Source organism: Thunnus thynnus, chromosome 1, assembly GCF_963924715.1.
Source record: "Thunnus thynnus chromosome 1, fThuThy2.1, whole genome shotgun sequence".
Classification (NCBI taxonomy): Eukaryota; Metazoa; Chordata; class Actinopteri; order Scombriformes; family Scombridae; genus Thunnus; species Thunnus thynnus.
Window position 1 is genome coordinate 14,159,355 of NC_089517.1, and position 24,676 is coordinate 14,184,030.

Sequence of the window (24,676 nt, forward strand, 5' to 3'; positions counted from 1 at the left end):
TTTACAAATTGAAAACCTCCTTGGATTAAAAGTTAATGATGCAAAGAATAATAATTGACCTTATTTGTGACCTTGCACTCACTACATGTGTTTTTTAATGTTATCTTTAACTGTTGATGAATTATGAATTGAATGTTGAAAATCCAATACATTATTTGTCACAATCATATTTATTCTAAAAAGTTAGTATAAGTTTTTTTCTTTCCATTTGCTTCTTTTCTCTTGCAAGAATTTAGTTGCTGGTTTAAAAAATCGTGAAATTATTTAGAGGCACATCAGAGAGCAGAAAGGATGATGTCCAAACAATTGAAAACGTTTGTGCCTCAATGTTGAAACATCAAATTCTCATTATAAATAATAATCTCAATAATTAATGATTCTAAATAATCCATATTTAGTTATGTGCAAGCCTGTTAGATTTTTAGTGCTGCCTAGTAATTCTGTATAGAAGGCTGCAGTAGCCTTTCTCCCTGTTTGTTGTCCCATTTCTTAGTCTATTTTTACTTAAGTGAGGGCAAAGAGAATACCAGAGTGGTTGTTTTTGCTGAAGATTTCTCTTTCCTTTCATATTCAACTTGGTTTAATGACCAGACAAGATTTTGTCCACACCTCTGCTGAGAGCAATCAATCATAATTGTTGACCCCTCCCACCAGTGGTTAATTGACATGCCAGAAATTGAGGTTTTACAATGAAAAAAAAAGCCAGCCTCCAAATGAAAACTTAGACATATTGGAGTATTTAATATAGGCTTATATTTAATTCCTTGCTTATTTAGTTTATTGTCTGCTGATTAATTTAATTTGGGAGACATATTTATTTTTTTCACTTGATGTTTATTAAATATTATATTGATATTTTTAATAAATTTATTTATTTTATTTGTATTTGATTTATTAGTCTAATTGTCTATTTCTATTTCTATTTTATTTATTTAATAATATATGAAATATATTATGATAATGTAATATTTGTCCTCTGTATGCTTGGAATACGAAATGCATTCACATTCACAACAGAAAGTACTGTAAAGTACATTCATACTGAGCATTGGATTCTGATAAGGGTGTGGGGAGCTTGTCACCTCTCCTGTTTTTGGATTATTACTGACAGGCTACTCAGGCACAGCAAAGCTCTTGATAATGTTTAGTTTGGTAATATTAACCTTGATTCTGCTATATGCAGATGATATAGTCCTTTGGCCTCAATGGACTGGGGAAAAAAACAGAAGAAACCTCAGAAAGAGCAATAGAGGAAGGGTCCCTCTTCCAGGTCAGACAGAGGTGCAGTAGATGTTGTGTGTACAGCATTGAACTGGATAACAAAATTATAATGGATTTATAATATATATGAAGAATGTGATGAAGAGGACACCAAGGAGCTTCTAGGTGCCACCAGACCAGAATAGGACCTGAGCCATGCGACCTCGATCAACATGGAGACCTGGCAGTAGAACAGACCACACATGCACACAGGGGAGACTGACATCACACCATTCACATACACGGGAGAAGAGACAAGAAAATATTCACAGAAGAGAGAGTGAAGGATGAAGACATCATTCAGAAAGAATGGGGAACCAGATCCAAAACCTCAGGAAATGGCACCGACAGCAAAGGAAGCAGAGTGGTTCCAGAATGGATGCTGGTCCAGCAAGAGATGTCTGAAAGACAAGAAAGGACAGGAGGAGGAAGTAGGGAGAAAGAGGGAGAGATGAGAGAGGGGCACACAGCTTGGACACTCATGTGCTTGTAGAACAAACAAACAGAAGGTTAGAGAGATGCAATGGTTATCAGAATAGCTGCAATAATCAATAATCTCATCAGCAGGACAGCACTTAGTAAATTCATTGAGACAGAAAGTGACCTGCCGTGCAGTACAAGGTCAAGTACAAGGTACTCAGTTAAAGGCAACTAATTGCAGGTTAAGGCAAAAAGATAAGTTTTAAGTATAGATTTAAAGGACTCAACAGACCCGGATTGCCTGACATCAGCAGGGAGGTTATTCCATAAGAACTGAGCCTGATAGGAAAAGGCCCTGCTGCCTGCTGACTTCTTTTTAACTTTGGGTACACACAAGAGCCCTGTATTTTGAGAGTGGAGAGCTCGAGATGGAATGTAAGGTTTAAGGAGATCAGAGAGGTATGATGGGGCATGCCCATTTAGGATTTTATAAGTCATCAGAAGCCCTTAAAAGTCTGATCTAACATGGATAGGAAGCCAATGAGGGGAGGTGTAATATGGTCAAATTTTCTTGTTTTAGTTAGAGGTGGTCTATTATGCTTTTCCTTATTTTCTGTCATATATCTAATGTTACAATGTCAGATGTTCATATTAAACCTGGCTAAACTTTCAAATAATGAGGTAAACGTATGTAGAAGTAATCCCTGTTAGCAAAAGCTCAGGCTTCAGACTGCTCTGAATGCTCAGTTTCCAACAGTTTTTTCTACTTTCAGCCCGAGTCGACATCAACTCATGACAAATTTCTTATTATGGTCATCTACTGCAGCACTGCAAGGTGCGTGTCAGTTGTGGATGAAACAAATGCATGTATTAGTGTCTCTGCATCAGCCATGGACAGGGAAGACCAAATTTTAGCTATGTTGCATAAGTGGAAAAAGGCAGTCTTGGTGATTCCTTTAATATGCTTATCAAAGGAGAGGCTGTGATCAGACATAACACCAAGATTTTTGGCTGCCACACTTTGTGAGATCACACAGTTAACAAGCATTACTGTTACCTGATCAAACTGGTGCCTTTGTCTAGCAGGGCTAGCGACCAGCATCTCAGTTTTTTCTGAATATATAAGCAGGAAATTTAGTGACATCCAATTTTTCATAGCAGACAAGGAGGTCTCTAATTTAGAAACAATATTGACAAATTACACAAGCATTAAAGATAAATCTATGTGCATGGACATTTCCTGAATAAAGCCTATTATCATTATATTTGACATTTTTCAATATTTATTTTTAATTTGAATGTCTTGTGGTCTTAAATATTTCAGTTTTTTTTCCTGGTAAGTAAGGTGGACCTTACTATACTTTGGCAGTGCAGTTGTGCAACCTTTCCACACTATCTATTTCAAAATGCCATCATATTTGTCAACATAACATCATAGAAAGGTCAGCACCCCAATCTATCTTCCTCCTGAGGCCACCTGGTATAGTGGTAACTAGGTGCAAATTGGAAAGTGCTACTCATGGACATCAGCACAGCTGAACTTAGAGAAAGAGAGACTACAAAGACAAAGTAAAATTGGGCTTGGTGACAGTGCATTTTAAAAACACCTAAGTAAATAACCTACCTATAGTGGTACACCACATATCACCATTACATACCTAAAAATAATTAAATTAAAAAATCTTTAATAGATATTTTTTACACATTTTATTGTTAACACACATTGACATGTAGTTCAGTATATAGTACATACAATAAGAAAGCCAACAAATACATATTTAACTCATTTTTTACATCACGTGAACAGTAGCTTCTATCTCTGTTTAGCAGTCTGCCTTCTCTGAGCCTCAAGTCTGTCCCACACATGTCTTTGACCCAGTCAGTTTCCTTTTAATTTCAGCCTAAACATGTAATGTGTAAACCTCTACTCCCCCCTCCAAGCCAAATTCCCCAGCACCAACCCCTGCTCCCATCCTCTGTCTTGACTGTAGTGTTTTTTGGGGGTAGAATTCAATATTCAATTCAAATTCAATATTCAGTTTTATTTTATTTATATAGCGCTTAATCATAACAAAAGTTATCTCAGGGCACTTTTCACATAGAGCAGGTCAAGACTGTACTCTTTAATTTACAGAGACCCAACAATTCCCCCATGAGCAAGCATTTGGCGACACTGACAAGGAAAAACTCCCCTTTAACGGGAAGAAACCACAAGCAGAACCAGGCTCTAGGTGGGCAGCCATCTGCCTTGACCAGTTGGGTTAAGAGAGAAAGAAGGGAGGGGGAGTATGAAGACACTGCATTTGATGTAAACATTATCAGTGGGAATACTTCTAAATATAACATGATATCTACAGATTAACAGACTCAGTGTAGCTATAACACCAGGGCTAGCATGCATTCACGTTCAAATTATGCTCGTAAACTATGGTTTTCACAAATATGTTTTGTAGGAAATGTAATTGCTGCCTGCATTATGTTCAGTGGTAATGTTTTCTCCTGTCCTGGTAGTTTTACATTCTTGTAGCGTAGAAGCCATAAAGGGGTGTTCGGGGTGGATCAAGGGAATACAAAGTGCAGGACTTTGTCATCTACATGTCATCATGGCACAGGCTCTTTTGTCTTTTTGACAGACAGACAGATGACATGTCTTGGGGTGTGGGTGTGTAGGTGAATATGTTAACTCTAATAGCAAAAAGAATGTCTCTAGCCTAGGTCTTTCCTACAGTGAGCCAATAATGCCCTGAATTACCATGTTGTCAGTACACTCTGGAATTCACAGTGTGAAATACGTAAAATCACATTTAAACTACCAATGGGCTGATGCTGGATAAATGTGTTAAATGCATTTCATGTCAAACCAGGCATCCTACAGGGGCAGAGAGGAACATTCATTGACTCTGTTGTGGCATTCAACCAACTTAGGAAGAATGAATCATCATTGCTATGCATGAAGGCATCTCTGTGCCAAAAAATTGTAAAATTCGGCAGTGACAGGAGGAAAGCAGTCACTATTTGAAAAACAAAATAAACCAGGAAATGTGTTTACAGTTGCAAGCTTAAAATAAAGACATTGTTAAACCTTCAGTGGATATAGGAATGCCACAACAGCATAATATTGACAAATGTCCTTCAAAAGAAATCAGCTGATACCCTGTTATTTGTGTTGAGATTTTGAACAATTACAAAAAAAAGAATATTTTTGCAGGATACATTGCAGCATGACTTGTGTATGCAGTGAATTCCACTAGAAAAAGATCAGACTTATATATGCTCCTGCATCTCAGGTCCATGGAATCTCTCAAAACCAAATGGATTTTCACCAATCATCTTAATTTCAGGAAAGTTCACATTTTTGAGATACATGGTTTTTGACTGTGCTTGCACTCGCAGATGGTGACATCTCTGCTAGTAATTTCCATTAAAAACATCTTAAGGTGGTGTGTTGGAGTTTGCTTAAGATGAGTGATATGACTAGTTATACACTAATATATTGCAACACTCATACACCCAGATATCCAGGTGTACCGTGGCACATTTTGTACATGTTGTGTTTATGTTAATAATCAAATCATTATTTTAAATAACAAAAAAGAGAATATGAATGATAAAAACAGTATTAATGAGATTTATATTCAATAAAAAGAGTAGTTGGTTAGACCCAGGATCACTATTTATCACTAACCCAAAGGCAATGAACGGTCTAAAAATCCCCCTCTTCTGCTTTCTCTCTGCCCATTATGCATATCAGCATACTGTCAAACCATGTTTAGAAGTTACATGCTTATACTGTAGACAGCATGAAAAGGGATTACATTCTGGCATCATCAGGTCTGCTTTTCTGTCATCGAAAGACAAATGACTATGTGCGCTTAAAATAACTTTTAAACACTATCCAACAACCAGTTAGATTGGCAAACGCCATGGTGTAAGCATGTCACAATCACTGTACATAAGACTCTGACATTAAAGACAATGGAACTATGGGCTGTCATGAGGTTATAAGAAAAAAGCAAGGAGAATAGAAAGACAAAGGGGAAATGAAAGGGAAGGAAAGAACAAGAGAGTCAGTTGTCAAGATACATTTTCATTGTAGGATAGATTTATTTTGTTGCCTCAGTTACCACATTTTGAGAACAACTGATCAGTCACAGCGTTGAAGGAGAGGGAGAGCCTCTGATGTGCAAAGAGCATTGGATAAGGAGTCAATTATACAACTGTCCGAATATCATTCTTTTGTCTCCATTCACATGCTCCCTTGTCCACTCTATCTCTCTCTCTGTCTGTAATGGCTTTCCTCAGGCTGAACATACTGTAGCTTCTTCAATTTGCTGGTCTTTCAACTAAAACCAAAGGAGCGCTAGTGAGAGAATGACAAGTCGACAGACAGAAAGACAGCAAGATGTAATAGAATTTGGCAAGTGTTGCAATGTGAGTTATTATTGTTCCCTTACAATCATTACTGATGATCAAAAATGGAGTATAATTGTTCAGGTCTGAGATCATGTGAGTTGTTCTCTGTCAATCTGTTGCATCAGACAATGACAGATGTATCTGCAAGTGGCCATGGAGACTTTAACAAGACTAAGGGGCCATCCCAATACCCACACTTGCAGTCTTGAGCACTTATGTGCGCATGCATGCACCACTAGGTAGGCATGTGTGTCCTTGGTCTGAAATATACCAATGTACACTGCACTTAAAGCACACTTGATGCATACTTCGCTTCAAAGCAATATTCAGAGCCAAGTGTATCTCATAGTTCACCATGGTATATTACCAACAACAGTCCAATTGTTGATGGTTATATTAACAATTAATCTGTTCTTCTTGGTGGGAGTGATACAACTAATACCACATATCTGATAGTCTCAAGATAAATATTAAATATCACATCCATTATCAAATATTTTGAGAAATATGTTTCATTCTTAGAAAATGCTTTCAGACTGAAACCATTCAAAATAATATTGTGTTGTGTGTCTTTTATGTAGGCTACAGTAAACCTATGTGCTTCTAGATACCTAATTCTATTTAATTTCTTTGTATTTCTCCTCTCAGCTTCTGTGCATTTTTTTACTGTCATCAGACTGCAATACTGTGACATCAACCAGAAGTAGCCACTTGACTACTTGCAAATACTGCAACTATGGGTATTGGGACGGACCCTAAGAGTGCACAGCCATGCTAGAAGCTCTGTAAGGCTATAATTAAGGCCCACAGTGCTTTGAGCTAACATCAGCATGCTAACATTCTAACAATAACATTGTTAATTATTCTAATAACTGGTGACATGTTCACCATCGTAGCTAAGCATTTTAGCTGAAGTCCATTAGTTTCATTGGTGAACTTTTATTAGAAGTTCATTAGTTCATTAGTGTGTCATTAGCTTTGGCGATAAACCAGTCATTTGAATAGGAAATAAATATAAAACTTAGTAATTAAATATCAAAATTACGTGCAATAATTCTAAATAAATCACTTGCTGTAACTGTTTTTTTCTGATTTTAGCTCTCTAATTTGTATTTAATTCTTTATTATAAAATTTTTTTTGACAAATTTGTGTGGCATCCTAGATTGTTTTTTTAGTATGCTTGCTCTTCATCTGTGCTACATGCACTTTTTGCATCTGCTCTTCCAAAATGTAAAACTCTTTCACACAAAACTGGTGCTTGCATATTGCTGGAACCTTAATGAATCAATGCCCAAATAACTCTTACCACATTTACAGTACATACAATATCCCCTCCCATTATTTGCTCGTCCCTTCCTCAAAAGCTTATACATAAAGGAGAGGGGTACACTTTATTGCAGACACATTGAGTACACATCAGATGACAGGGAAACTCTGCTCCTAGCATCTGCTTGATAAATAAGACAAGTTTATCCACATAAAGCATCAGTAACAAAGAATAAAGTGTTTGGTAAGTCTGGCTGTCTGTCTTCTAACTAAAAAAATGTTCATCCCCAGACACCAGAGAGCTTTGTTCTATGGTGTCATGACAATTAGATTTTAGAAAATCATCAACAGGTCTGTCACATAAAGCTTTTACATCTTTTATTCTCTGTAGAGATATAATACATCTGCATGAGATCACAGGCTGGGCAAATGCTTCGTTTTCTTTATGTATATTAGTGAATGCTCAGTGGATACCATATTTAAATGCTGAAAACATACACATACAGCTGGAGATTTAATCAAGAGTAGGCTGCAAAAGGTTCACAGACAATTAGCATATACAGTATGCAACCTTGCTAATGGACAGTCTCAGTGTCATTTCAGGGTACATTGGGTTAGTCTCACCCAGAGATGGTGGTATGCTAGTGCCTTGGGTGCATATCCACCTTACCAGTTTAATTGGACAGCTGCTCAGCATCAAGATTCATACACACATACCTACTTCCTTGAGTCTGATGGCTCTTTTATTGTGACAAATATGGGGGCAATTTATTGGTCTCCCTGGACAGGAAATGGAAGGTTACATGCAGCACCAGAGCTTTAATTGCGTTGTCAGGAGAAGGTAACGTCTAGCCATGGCAGCTCTGAGGTGTGCACATAAACTCACATGGATGTACACACATGCACACATCACCTTCAGTTTGTATGCAAACACTGTCTGTGTCTGAATAAATGTACACACACACACACACACACACACACACACACACACACACACACACACGCATGCATGCATGCATGCTGCACATTCACACACACACTTAGTGCTTTCAAGAAAATAAGTATTTTGTCAAGGTCCCCTTTCTATGTATTCTCTTTTTTCCCCATCGGTTACACTTCAGTGCAGCCAACATGAGACAGATACAGACAAACAGCTGTTTGCAGGGGCTTTATTGCAATAACACTGTCAGGGCATCAAATGGATTACTCAAGTCTTGTCAACCATACTTACAAAATATATTTACTTTTATCAGTTAATCTGTTGTACAGGGAATATTACGCTGCTATGTGTAATTAAAATATTGCTGCTGTGCTGGTAAATTACAGCAGGTTGGATTTGGAAACTCTTGTGCACCTATTCTGCTGTGTTTTTAACTGTAAAACAATCCTAATATGAGACTCTGGTAATACTAATGTGAGGCTGTACTTAGGCAAAGAAGTGGTTTGAGCTAAATGTCAGCATGCTAACATGCTCACAATAACAATGTTAACAGCACAACTGAGGCTGGTGGAATTTTTCATGTCATCATGTCAAACTAAATTGTGACCTGTTGATAGCACAAAAGGAAAAGATGAGGGATCACCAGTTATTACAAATCAACCCATGAGGAACAATAATATCTGTACCAATGGAAATCTATCCGTGCCTCATTGTTCTCGAGGAAAAGTCAGTAGAATTCATCCTCAGGGAACCATGAGTGTTTGTAAAAAAATGCATGACAATCCATCCAATATGTTGTTGAAATATTTCAGTCTGGACCAAAGTGGTGGTCCGACAGGTTGGTGTGGCTAAAAATACAGCAATAGATTTCAACTGAGCTATTACAGTCTAAAGACTTTACATTAGCTTGTTGTTTTGGGCTCTATCTTTCAAGAACCAATAGGGAATGAAAGTGAAAAGAGCATTTGGTGAAGGAATATGATCTATATTTTTGATGAAACGCTGTGAAATATGCACTGCAGTATTCTATTTCTCATATTCTTTGGCCTCAAACTGGTTAAGGCTTGACTTATCTTAGTGGATCTCCACATGCTGTTTGATAAAGCTGTCTTAAGATGAACCGCCCTTGTGTGTGTTTCACAAGTGTCATGTCTAAATAGGCTGCATTAAACTTTTCCATTCGGAAATTATATTTTTGATTTTAAAATTCACTTGTGTATTTTCTTTGTTTAGTTGACATTTACTTGGTTTAATATTTTACCAATCATGGTCATGAGCTTCTTCTTTTAAACATGTTTTTTTAACACAGCTGACAGAGTCACTTCAGTTCTTGGGAGCTAAAGACATAATGACGCTCCATCTACTGATAATGTAATGTTTTCAGTCATGGTGTTTGACACTGCATTTTTGTGATTGTGTGCTATAGTTGAGGACAAAAAAATTAGTCAAGGAATGATATATTGTTAAACTCTGAATGAAGCAGTTATCAACGGGACCAAGTGTTGTTTTAACTGACACCATCTCTCCACTGGCACCTGTGAAGGCTTGCTAACATTACTTGCAACTGTGTATGAGATGTCATCCAGTGTTTAGCTATTTATACTTGGCACTGCTGGTGCTACCAAAGCTAGGGAGCAGTCTAAGTATGAAATATACCTCAGAGTCTTGCCTATTACATCACTGTTAGGAGGGAAGGGCCAGATAATTCATCTGAAGTAAACTTTAAAATCCAAGCAGACACATACAAGCTAAATTTGAGCCAAAAAAAATGGAAAGAAAAAGCACCATATGTGTATTGTTGGAAAAAAAAAATCACCTGTATTTACATAATATACCAACAAGAATCTATGTGATTATGTCTATAGTGCCATTTTTTAGTGTTCAACAACAAACAGTATAAAACAAATGTACAAAGGTCACTGTATATCCATGCATATAGATGTATGTGTAGATTATGAAATAACAACTGCTGTCTTAAAGGAAACCTTTTGGTGCACTGGTAACTGTTTCTGCTGAGTTAAAAAAAAAAGTTTCAACATTCTTTTGAGACTTGAGCTTCAGAGAATTGATGTATTCCGCAGAGACTCCAAAATTACCTGCGTTGTTACAGTTTATCCGTGTCATAAGAAATCTCAAAGAGGGAAACACTTAAATGGCAAATGGCTTGTTGCTCACTTTACCTTTTGCTAGAATTTCTGGGTGTGTGGAAGTCTTTAAAGTGCTCAGAGGAGCAGAAGATAGTAAAGCAAACTCTAAGTGAATATGACATAATGAGTGCCAGGAAGAAGTGAAAAGTCTAATGCATAACTCTCTAATTGGTGTCTGCTTTGGCATGGGGGTGGAAGACCACCAGAAGGATAGAGCACAACTGGGGATAGAAGTAATAAATAGGAAGGAGCAGATGGTCTTCTCCAGAGGACAGACACCCAAACACATGCAACAAACTGGACACCATAAAAGTTGGAAGCAGGTATGTGTATGTGAGTGTTTATGTTTTTGTGTGATGGAGTGAAAGAGAGTGAGAGACTGTGTCACTGTACTCTACATGTATTTATGTCAGCTAGTATACATGTTCAATTCTGTGATTAACATCAGATTTGCTTTTGTGACCAATATAATTTCTACAAACTATTATATACAATAACCTACATATTTCTATATCTATTAATCATGATGAGAACATGCATCCCTGAATTATGAATTCCCATGGATGAGGCAAAGAAGTTATATCGTATACTGTGTGTGTGCGTGTGTGTGTGCGTGTGTGTGTGTGTGTGTGTGTGTGTGTGTGCATGTGTTGAACTAGCAATCAGCATACCATGGCTGGGGTCCTAGACAGAGGGAAGTTATCTGATCTATGGATAATAATTTTTAGAACTAAAGGGAAATTCATATAGTTTTTCTTTTACTTTAAATCTTTCCAAAAAAGTGAAGAAAATTCCATGCAAAAAATCTTCAAATCATCAAATTAGAGTATAAAATGAATATTTGCAGCTCACACACACCATACGTCTACTATAAAGTTATAGTGAGGCAGCTGTTAGCTTCTATGCTCTGAGCCATTGAAGCAGTCTGCCTGAGGATCTGAGAGTGTTCTGAAAGTGTTCATATCTTTAAACAAAAACCTGCATCTTTAGCCTGGCTTTTGATTAGAATATTTTATGGCCATTATTTATTTTGTTCAACCATTTATTTTATTGTATTCATGTTTTAAAATGTTGTATTCCCTATTACCTATTTTTTTATTCCCATTGTCTTTTATCTGTTTTATCTATTTCTTTTTATTGGTTTTATTACATTTTATCTTTTTAAAATTTTTCTTGTGAGCATAACTCTCAGATTGTACTGTTTACATTTGTTATGTCTTTTTATTGGCTTATCAGTCATCTGTAAAGCACTTTGAATTGCACTAACCTGTGTGAAAGTTGCTATACAAATAAAGTTTGACTGATTGATTGATATTTACTGTTTTTTTTTACATTGGGGAAACGTAGAATTATTGGTAATTCTTTTACAGTATCTCTTCATTTTCTTTTTGATATGTATTCGGAGAGTCCTCGCCACATGAGGAACCTATTCACTGTAAAATGCAGTGAATAATTTCCACTTGCAGCTGGAATAAGAACAATTTTTGATAGGTTCTGCTACTATCACTAACAATGATTTTTACTGTACTGTACCTATGAGGAGTGTAGGGATTACACATATTACACTTAACAACCACCCACCTGCGTCACAGGTTTCTGTTTGACATTACCTCAGGCGGTCTGCTTTTAGTAGAATGAACTGTGGATTTTGCCATTACACTAATGATGAGTCACTGAGCGTTACACATAACCTGGGTGGTAATGGAATAGGTGTGCTTTCTCTTTTGGTAAATATAGTGATCTTTAGAAGATGGTATTATGAATTTAATGAATGCATTCCAGCTATGGTTCCAATGACATTTAAGAATCCTGCTGTGTAAAAGAAATCAACTTCGCTGGTGTTGAGTTTGTCCGCTGCATGTGGGGAGTTGGTATGGCTTCCCATTCACCGTTGCATTGTATTTAGTCCACAAACAGCGCAGTGATTGACCATAATTGGCTACTGCAAATCAGAGATGTGCAAATTGCAAGTGGTTTCTGGGCTTTTTTATCATTTCAAATACGGATGCAGAGACACTATGATGTTAATGAGAGTAGTTGAGAGCTACAGTTCTGCAGTTAAACTGGTAGCCAAAGCTATAATAGGGCATGTGTGGGCAATAAGGTGAAGGGCAGGCGCTGGTGAAATCACACTGACCTCATGCATTTTATTTATTGTATGCATTTAGAATTTAGTGTAGGCTTTAAAGCCACACAATCTGTTTTACGCTTAGCTCTGCCTACATCAAATCACAAGCAAGGACATTAAAACATAGAAAGGGGCAGAGGTACAAATGAAACTAATTTTCAAAGTGCTCACTATAGCCACTAACTAGTTTGACTATAAATGACTTTCAGTGGTACAGAGTGTTTGAAGAGCTGGCCAGAATGTGTCAACACCTGATTGGATAGCTGAGTTTCCCCTGTTGAAGGAGACCAGACGGACTACAGAGGGAGCACATGTTCATCTCCATTCGGGACCAAGGCTGCCAGACGTCAATGTCGATTCCCCAGGTAATCCAGCTGTTAATAATGTTTTTGGTTTCCCAGTTCAGCAATCTGCATCTTTCTCGGCTCGCACTCCAGATTTGGTTCAGGTGTGCAATTTAGACTGAGCAGTATTTGGAGTGTACAAAAACACACAAGCTCATGCAGACACACGACAATTACACACTCACAAACATGCACACACAAACAGTCTGTCATCCATCTCACACTGGGCAAAATATTTATTATGTTTTAAACATTAACTCTATCTTGACCCAGATGGAAGAAACAAACTACACTGTGTTAACCACCTTCATTCTGTTATCAATAAAACTGGAGAAGATGGTCAGCTCTTATAAAATGAGTCGTGAGGCTCCACATACTTTTATCTCATTCATTATCACAAGACATTAAAGCAAAGCAAACATTTGCCAGACGACCAGAAGTCTATTTAGTTCTCTAATCTGTCAGTTTCTGTATTCTGAATTGACGAGATTGAAATACCCGCTATTTCACAGCTGCAGGCACTTAATAATTCAGGAATCCAGTTGAAGTGATACAAAGTACAAACTGTTAGAAATCAAGACAGTGTGGGTCTAGCACAACATCAGACAAGGTCATCGTAAGTGCAGAACTAAAGACATTTTTCAGTAAGCCAAAGAATTCAAAATAAAGTTTCTCATCTTGTGTAACCTCTCAAAATAACATGTTAAAATAAATCATAATAATAAATTATTTAATTACAAAAAAATAACAGAAAATAGTCTACAGATAGTATTGTCAATACTGATTTAATGGCTGGTATGAATGTATCAGAAAAAATATTTGCGCATATTTGAATGTATTGTGTGTAACAGGTTTTATTCAAATAACAAAATGCAGCTTGATTTCCAGAATTTGCATACCATAGCTTAAAAATGTGAAAAGTACATTTGTCTAAATGTCTATAGCCAAATAATTCATTTTTTTTGTTTGTTTGTTTGTTTTATTTATTGGACTTTTTTCCTGAATAATTAATTTCCCAAACCAAATCATTAGTATGGCATACCATTAAGAATTTATTTAATCAGGTATTTGGCAGACATAGGCCCACAACAAGCTGTGTGACCTTATCCTAGAGGGACCAGGGGTGCAAACGCAAGTTTATTATTGAGTTTGTCTGAAGGTTAGTTGTTTATGTGAAATGATTCATGTATGTTTTCACTCAGCTGCCAACACTGGAGCCCCACTGCGGCTGCATGCAGGTTAAATATGGGTAGCTTTAGCTACTAGCAGCGGCTGCTATCTACACAGCTCCAAGTTAACACAAAGTTGCAACTTCAGTATGTCATATTTCACTGATAAAGAAAGGAGTTACTGAAAGATAGAGCAACAGCTTTATCTCAGTGCTGATGTTACAAGTGTATTTCATTCAATCATCCAAGTCTTATCTTAATGTTATCTAAGAGCAAAACTAGCTATATTGGAAACAAACGGTTCATTTCTGTTTTCGTGCTCTGGTGCTGAGTGTAGTGAATTTGACTGGACTCATTTTGAACCAGACAGCGGTGCAGCCTCCTCTACCACTACCCAGGGTGGTTGGTTCTTTGGCCACTCACACCAGCCACTGCCCAAGTCTGGTGTGACTGACAGGCTTTACTGCCTCTGAGCTCACAGCATGTTCAGTGACACTCTGGAAGTCTCAGTTAATGTAATTAAACGGTCCTTTTTTAATTTTAGCTCAGCTAATATCTCTTAGCACAGCGGCACAAAATATTAAGCCTGCATTTGTCCTTCTGTGAAACAAGCAGAAACAAGTAATGAACACAACACAATGTCAAAATAGTTATAGTTGGTAATAATTAATGTGAAGTCCTCATATCACATTTTGTCCAAATCTTTTCTGTCAATCAACTAATCGATTTATCATTGCAGCTCTAATTTTTTGTCCTCCTGTTTTGAGTAGAAATAAGTAGTGAACAGATAATTGTTATAATATTTGGTTATACTTGCCGTTTCATCATCATTTGTATCTATTCAACCAATGCGTTATGATTCAATTGTTTATTAGAGCACAAAATTGTTTACAGGAGCACAAAGTTCTTCATAGATCTAGCCTTGTAATTTTGCTCTCAAATTGCACCAGATTGATGCATTTAACTTCTTAAGTTTTCTTCCAGGGGACCATTCCCCTGAGTGTCCAAGGTCCACCCACCACAGTCTCACAAAATCCTATGGGTAACACTGGAACTTATATATACTTATATGTATATTTATTTTATGGATGCAATGCACTTTAATACAATGTGGATCCAGCTCTGCATTCCTTTCCTAGGGGACACGCCCCTTGACACCCAGTGTAGCGTATTTTTCACCTTTTCCACCCCTGGTGAGTTTGCATGTAATGCTTAGAAAATGTTTCATGCCATTTTCAATACTGGATGACCAAAGCTCCACTGCTGTGTTGCAGTCTTGATTGATTTTCTTGGGGTTGCCATGTTGTTGTCCTCTTATACCTGTCTTGTTACAAGGTATTTTAACCTGTTGACATGTGAGATTAAAATATATCCTTCATAATCCAGTTTTCCTCGCTAACACCACAGCTTGCTTAATTCTGAATGACACAGCTAAAAACATGTTTTGTATCAGTGGTGTATAAAATTACCTTCAGTGGTTTTATCCACTGACATTAAAAAAAAAGTTCTCTCTAGTTCTGACAGACAAGAGGCTGTCATGTGGTCAAGGGCAGTATCATGCCTTTTTGCTATTCTGAACATGTTTGTAGCTCACAATTTCACAGCAGCAGAATTGGTTATGTTTGACAAAAAGACTGTTGCACTTTCTTGCTCATATTAGAGAAAAATAAAAGCACACAATATTATCTATAGGCGTAATCTCACAATGAACATATGATTTCTACATTGCACATAGAATTTTTTCAGTACCAATCATGTACAGTTTTTGGAGAAAGAAGCTATTGGTACATTTGAAGCTACTGGTTTTGCCAGCCATGTTTTAGAAGAATTAAGTACATACAGAGGGTAACACCGTATATATATATATATATATATATATATATATATATATTTCTTGCATGGTTTCAGTTTGCTGATCCTGTACAGTGCCAAGTATCAAAACCCTACCAGATGGTACACTTAAGACCCATAGTTTCCTACCAGAAAAAGCAGCCTGTGACCACAAGGTTGTAGACTGACATTAAAATATATGACCATTTATTCTATATCACTTATCACTTCTACAAAATGTTCATTAAAGTGTATGTTGTAATGTAGATTTCTATAGCATTAGTTTCAGACTTATCATGATCAGTCAACAAACTTGCAAACTTATTTTTAGAGCAGCTGATAACACCAGACAAATAAGTGTGGTTTTGTTAGTTTTCAGCTGAAAAGACATCTATTAAAACTGGGCTGAATGAAAAGATAAAGTTAACAGGATCTCCTCAACATATGTCCTGGGAATAAAAAAGAAAGTAAAGGCACCATTATATTTAATCAGAAGTGCTTGTCGGATGGTTGAACAGCTTCGGAAACCCCCTCCCCCCTCACCCTTTAAACGTCAGAACAAGGGTTATGTCCAATAATTTTGGTAACTTTCCAAAACTGACAATCTGACATTTATACCCACTTCAGCCAGGTGTGTTGAACTGAGAAAATATGCAGGCTTTGGAATTCTCTCTCTTCTTTCATTCTTTACACAACTATTTCTGTCAGTTTTCGTGTTTTCAAGTGCAACGATTATCACGTCTCACCCTCTTTACGATGGCTGGCTTTTAACCCCGCCTTCAAGTGAGGCCATTTGGAACCACTATAAACATTTTGGCCCTTGCAATGTGGTTAGACAACACATAGTACAAACTAGTTATTTTCTATCATAAGCCAGCCCTCAAGCATGCTTCACACCCATCCATCATCCCGTCCTCCACACCCCCCTTCTTTCCGCTTCACTACATAAAGGGCACAGTACTCCCTCCACTGGCACTGAACATTGGCATTTGACCTAGATTGTGACCTGTGCAATCGTCCAATATAAAAGGAATTCCTAAGGATACTGGGCTGCCTTATTGCCAAGACTGAAGATTAAAGTGTTACTCATTACTCTTAAATTTAAATAGAAATATAGCTGCAAGCAGCAATTGGCAGGCTCAAACCTTTTTTACACTCAACAGAAAGAAGCAGCTTAATCAGCCAAAATTAAAGCCACAAGCAAAACAGGCTTGACAAAGGTGAGCAAAATCACTTCAGCTAGTTTAATTCTGTTTAAAAAAGGAATGAGAGCAAGAACACGCTTGTTTCATTATTACAATGCATGCGGCATTTCAACAATTGCGTACTCAAACAACAACTCAAACAAAACTTGGAGTGTATATTCAGGAGATAGCCCAGGATGTCTCTACTGGGTTTAATCAGGATTGCTCAAAGACATTTTGAGTTATGAGCAAATATGTGACAGGCCCACTTGCACTGATAAACATGGCACTTCAGATTTTGGTTAATACTTGCCTCTAGAGCATGCACACCACTTTTGATGAAATTCTATTCATTGGGTTTTCAGATACACATTAGTGGCGCCCCCTATGGGTCAGGCTCAAAATGTTTTGGTATACCTATTCCCAATCACAGACTGATGTTTTGTACCAAAATTTATGATGATTGGACAAATGGGTAATGAGTTATATATTTACTAAGCCCCACTTGCTAAATGTTACCCATTTATAATATAAATGTGTATCAATCTTTACTGTACTTTCCAACTACCCCCACCTGACAGAACATAGGTGTTATTTCAGTTTTTGTAAATAAAGATAAGTCATGATGAGATAAACTAAGTTTAGGTTAAAGACAGTTACAATATACTACTGTTTGAGTTCTTGATCCTATTAAGCTCTTATGAAATGTCCTTGCCAGAAAGATAAGATAAACACAGGGTAGAGAAAGATATTTTTTAGTCAAATCTAAATACTATGCATAAGAAATAAAAATAAAATAAATAAAGAGGAAGAAAAAATAAAAATAGAATGAAAGATTTACACAGTGCAGCTATATACATGGATGTGACAGTGCAAAATAGAACAAGGTAGTTGTCAGTGATGGGTTAGAAGTGACAATTTATATTAATACTGAAATGATAAAATGACAGTACTGATAGCAGAAGCAAAACAGATGGGATGAAGATACTGCTCCCTCTACAGATATGGCCCTGAATGTGAAAAGTAAATTACTTATTGCACATATTCAATTTAAGCCCGTAGAATGTTACATGATGAAGTGTTACATGTTATTGTCCTTACTAAAAGGTTTTTAGGTGATCTTCCTGCAAAGTGAGGAGTTACAGAGTCTAATGGCTTCAAGCAGAAAGGATCTTCTTTACCATTCAATCCTCCACCAAGGGGCAATGAGTCTTCTGCTGCGTGTGCTCTGATGTCCTTCTACGGGGACATTCAGGGGGTGAAAGGGATTGTCCATGATGCATCTCTGGTTCGACTCCTAGAACAGAACCTGCCTTCTTAATGAGCTTGTTAAGTCTGTTGGCATCAGCTGCCTTCACTCTGCTGCCCTGGAACACTGCTGCATAGAAGATGACAGTCGCCACCACGGAGTGGTAGAACACACGTACATGCGTGGCCGTTTTGAACACTGCGTCTGTGTTCCTAGACCAGTCCAATTTATTGTCAATGTATACTCTCGTACTTATAATCCTCAACCACCTCATCATCAATCCCCCTGATGGTGACAGGAATCAGAGGCATCCTCGGCTTCCTGAAGTCCATGACCAGTTCTTTAGTCTTTGTGATGTCAAGCTGTAGGTGGTTGAGCTCACACCAATCCACAAAGCTATCCATCACCCACCTATATTCCTCCTCCTGTCCTCCAAAAAGGAATATATAGGAAGAATACTAGGGAACAAAGACATATTTTTGATTTTCAAAGGCTCTGCTTCCTGTTCCCTCTGTTGCCACCTATTTAAGCATGCATGGTCAAGCAGCAGCAGAGTCTGCTCGTTTGTCTCATTAGTGGAGAAGACAGAAAGAAGTATGGCTTTCCTGAAATACCTGCCCTTGCCCACAACTCAGGGCAGGCAGAATGAAAGACGACCATATTGAAATCCTGTATCTGATTGATTTTCTGAATCAAAAATCAACAGAAGGTGTAGGGGAATAGCTTTGACGAGTTTTTTTTTGTATGTGTTTGTTTATGTCTTTTCATACTTTCAAGAAATGAAGTGGTCTTTATGAGGTGGTGTTTCACACATCACTTCAATATTTTCATGACCACTATCATGATCTAATTACCACTAATGATCTATAGCTCTCAGATGCCTCTAGATTCATGATGATAAACTGGCAGTAATGATTGAAAATGCCAAACCACCGGTATCATGTGTGTTGTTTCCATATTTACTGTGGGTCACTTGAAACTCCATGAATGCCAGAAGATGTGGCTGAAAGCTTTGGAAATTTTCTATTAAACATTCCTTTAACTACTGTAATAGCGTAACGGCTCTAGGGATGGCAATATCGGGTGATCTGTTGGTCCATCACTTTGGTCCAGACTGAATTATCTCAGCAACTATGAATGGTTTGTCATAAAGTTTTGTACAGATATTTATGGACCCCAAAAGGATGCAGGTGACTGACTTTGTTGATTCCCTGACTTTTTAAGTTGCACCACCAGCAGGTCAAAGTTTTCACTTACCCAGTGAAATATCTCATCATCTACTGGATGAACTGGCACAAAACTTTGTACAGACATCCATGGTTCCCAGACAATGGTTTCTAAGCACTTTGGTGATCCCCTGACTTTTCCTCTAGCGCTACCATGAGGTTCACATTTGTGGTTTTGAGTGAAATGTCTCAACTACAACACACAATTGGATGAATTGCCATGAAATTTGGTTTATACATTCATGTCTGCCTCAGGATGAATTGACATATCTCTGGTGATCCCCTGACTTTTCATCCAGCACCACCATCAAATTAGTCTAACACCAAATACCAAATCTGATAACATTCCCATCAACCTCAGCTGTACTTTGTATTTACTGTTCATTAGCAAATGTTAGCATGCTAATATGCTAAATTAAGATGGTGAAGATATCTGCCAAGTATCAGCTTGTTAGCATTGTCATTGTGAGCATGTTAGATATAGAAGATTTAAAATGCGAGACTATAAACAAATTACACAAAGAATTATAGAATTATAGTATTTATTTACTGTGTTATAACTAAATGAAAAAAACTCATATGTTACAAGGTCTTAAGTGAATGGATTGTTTTTTCTTGTGACATAAATTTGACATGCTTAATTTAAATTAATTTAAATGTAAATTTTTGAGCATTCGCCAAAGCTGAGCACGTGGTGGGAATGCCAAGCTTGAACAGAACGTGTCTGTGGCAGAGACAAGTATTCAACAATATCAACAGAGAATGAAAGTTGTTTTCAACTTATATTTTGATAATCGTGTTATGCCTCCAAAGAAGACAAAAGTACGGACAGAAAAAGCAAAACTGTTGATGAACAGGTGACTGCAACAGACATGGCAGGTAAAGAGGACAATCAACAAGAATTGCCTTCTTTAATTCTCATGATAAGAGAAGAAGAAGAAGAAGAAATCAATGTGGTGATAGACAAATTGCAAGAGAGAAACACTCTTAAGAAGGACATATTTGTGTGCAGCTGTGAAATCGGAGATGTTGAAGGAGCATTCAGAATATGGATAGTCAGATTACAAAATTTTAGACAGCAAATGAGCTACTCCGCAAGGAGAATGATGAACAAAAAAAAAGCTGAGCGGCTAAAAAGCCACAACAGAAAACATAAATTACAAGTGTTTGGTCTAACTACAGACGTCAAAAAGGGAAATCCTACAAGTTACATGACCTCACTCTTTAAGGTAGTTGTTCAAAGACAAACTCCTGATGGAAGAGGGGTGGAGAATGCTCATGCAGTCTGACCTGTGGTGAAATCTGGAAACAGGATGCTGGAGGTTCATGGAATGAGACTACGGATTTTTATGACCTGATGTCAGATATGGCTAAAAAAGGGCCCGTTTTCATGAAGTAAGAGCTCAGGAGTGAAGCATGGGATCGTTCATCCGGCTACATTGATTATAACTTTCAGGGAAAGACAAAAAGATTCACGGATCATTAAGAAGCAGAGGCTTATTGGAAAGAGGTGATTGAACCAGGGCTGCAGAAGATCAGGTAAAAAGGACTGCACTTGACTATCAACAGGTATAGACATAAGTGAATAAGGGAATGAACTGCAAGAACTGACTATATGACAAAGAATTTGTTTAGTAGTTTTGTTGTGAATGTTGAATTTGAGTTAAAATGGATCTGATTTTCAGTTGTTCAGGACTAAGTAGGCCCTTAGAAGCAAGTGGATTAGCGGCCAAAGGAAACCTATGAATTATGAAATGAGATGTCATAGTTTCAAGTTTCAACTGTATATGTAATTTTGCAATGGGGGTGAAATGGGTATGCACATGTGTGTGTATGAGAGTGACTTTGTGGTTGTATTATACTTTGTGTATATGTGTTTGTATGTTTTTAGTTGCTTTTTCTGTTGCTGGTGTGATAGCTCTGAAAGTGATGAAATACATATTTTATGTTGATTGAAGAAATTTATGATGCAAAGTAAGTCCACATTACCTGAAAAGGGATTAAAAATAGCTCATTTGAATATTTGCAGTTTAAGAAATAAAATCAGGACATTTCAGAAATTCTTATAGAATAGAAATGACATATCTCACATAATCTCAGAAACACGTTTAGATTCAACAATAAACAGTTCTTTATTGAACATAGATGGGTATAATATTTACAGACAAGATAGGAATGCAAATTGAGGTGGAGTAGCAATTTATGTTCATAGCCAAATACCAGTAAGAGTTAGGGACAATCTTAAGAAGTATAGGAATTGAAGTAATCTGGTTACGAATTCAACTACCTTATCTAAACCCAGTATTTACTGGGTGCTGTTATAGAACACCAAATGCAACTACAGTGTATCTGGATCAAATATGTGAAATGTTAGATATGGTAAGTGATATAAATAATGAGATTTACTTCCTGGGTGACTTAAATATTGATTAGAATTCAAGGTGTTGTGCACTCAGAAATAAGTTGCTTTCTCTTGCAGATACATGTAATTTGTCACAAGTTATTACAAAACCAACAAGAATATGTTTCAGAGCTGATGGTTCAAAATCATCGCCTTGTATTGATCTAATTTTTACAAGTGTCACTGAGTTGTGCTCAAAAGCAATATCAATTCCAGTTGGCTGCAGAAGTAAAAATCTAATTGTAATTGGAAGGAGGACTAAAGTTCCAAAATCTGGTCAGAAAATACTATTAAAGAGGATGTTCAAATATTTTAATGAAAATAATACTATGATGAAGTAAGAAATATTGACTGGTTAAAAGTTGTGTAGTTGTGTTGTCTTAAGATGTTTTTACTAACTTGTTAATGCCAATTATTGACAATCATGCACCTGTAAGAAAGCAAACTGTGAGAAATGTTATGGCTCTATGGCTGGACCAAGAGCTCAGAGCATACATGGTGCAAAGAAACTGAGCCAAGGCAGAAGCAACCAAACTGGGTGATGCATTACAGTGGAGAATATACTGTAAATGAAGGAATTATGTAACAAAATTGAACAACATGAACTATCAACTATTGAAACAGAATTAAAGATTCCAAATCAGACAGAGAAAAAATATGGAATGCACTCACTGAATTAATGGGAAGAGTTAAGCCAACACCATCCTTTTTGGAAGCAGATGGAAAATTACTAAACCAATGGATGTTCTATTATTTAAGTTATTATTTCAGTAATAAAATTCAGGATTTGTGTGATGGTATGGATCTCAGATATGAAGATAGGCTTTCTAGCAGGTTAATAAAAGACAGAATAATGAGTAATAAATCATGTAAGTTTAAATTTTAAAAGGTTAGTATTGGTACAATAGAGAAATTATTCTGAGCAAGTAAGGAAAAACCTTCAGGTGTTGATAACCTTGATGTGAATCTTCTGAAACCTGTAGCAGAATTGATTGCTCTGCCTATTTCTTACATCATTAATTTAAGTTTAGAAAAATGTGTTTGTCCTTCAGAATGGAAAATACCCAAGATTGTTCCACTAGCTGAAAATGGTTCTCTACCATTCTCAGGTAAAAGATAGTCGACCAATAAGCCTACTACAGTCTTTGAGTAAAATTGTGGAGAGAATAGTATATGAGCAAATCCAAAAGTATTTCTTTAAAAATTATTTGAATAGGATGAAAATAGGATGAATGGAATGAAAAGGGGCATTCTACAAATACAGCATTTACTCAGATGGCCGATGAATGGGTGAAAGAAATTGATGAGGAAAAAGTTGATGGTGCTGTATTGTTGGATTTTAGTGCAGCATTTGTCATGCTGGTCTGGTTGCACAACACCACAAAGTCACTGATTAGTTCCTTGTACTCTATCTCCTATAATCCAGCTCACCAGGGGCCCATCCACTTGGATTGTCTGTAGTTTATCTCCAAGGAGTACAGGCTGGATAGTGTTAAAAGTACTTGTAAAATCAAAAAACATAATTCTTACGGTGCTGTCTGCCTTGTCCAGATGGGAGTGGGTAACGGTAAACAAATTGGTTCTTATTATAGTATAGGCAAAATTTATTAATATTCATTAAAAGTAGTATCAATTTTACACTTAACTATAGGAGATATAGATATTGAACAAGTAACAGATGCAGAAGTTATTGGGGATCATTGTTCACATTATCTTGGAACAGCCAAATTGATCAAATGTCGGTAAAAATAGCCGGAGGCATGGCTGCTATAAAACACTGCAGAAAATTCATGCCTAGCTATTAACCAAACAATTAGTGCAAGCATTAATGTTATCACCGTTGGATTATTGTTCAGTGATTTGGTTCAACACAACAGAAAGTAATTTGAACAGGTTACAGGTAGCGCAAAACAAAGCAACTCACATTGCTCTTCACTACCCATATCAAGCAAGAGTAAGTACCATGAATAATCATTTGGCTTGGTTAAGTGTAAAGCAGGTTGCATTATTCTCTAGTGTGCTATATTAAAAATCACTTCATAACTAAAACCCCAGAAATACTTTATAGTACCCTATCATTTTTTTTAGACAGACATCATTATTCTACTCGACAGTTATTAGAGGGTCATTTTCTGTTGCCTCCACATAGAACTAGTTTAATGCAGAATACAGTTAATTATTGAGCAATGGTGGCATGGAATTCATTACCAAGTTTTTTGATTTCAGAAAGTAATACAACATGTTTTAACAAAAAGTTAAGATTGTTTTTGTTCATATAAGGAGTACTATAGAATATTATATTGTTTTTTTTCTGTTTTTGAAGATTTGGTTGGATGTAGAGAACAATCCATCCCACTTTTATTTGTGATTTAGTGGATGAATTGCTGAGTGATTTATTTTCTCAATTATTTAAGAGATTAAATTATTATATAGAGCTATCACATATATTAGACAGTCTTTGAGTTGGTGTTGGTGATTGTGTGTAAGTGGTTGTGGTATACATTGTGAGTCTTATTGTGAGTATGAATGTTACAGATGTGTATTGATGTATTTCTGTTATTGAAGTATTGTTAAAAATACTTATGGGAACCCCAGGAAGAGTAGCCACTGTTACAATACAATGCCTAATGGGGATCTGAATAAACAAACAAACAAACAAACAAATCAAATCAAATCACAACACAGAAAACAAAGTGAA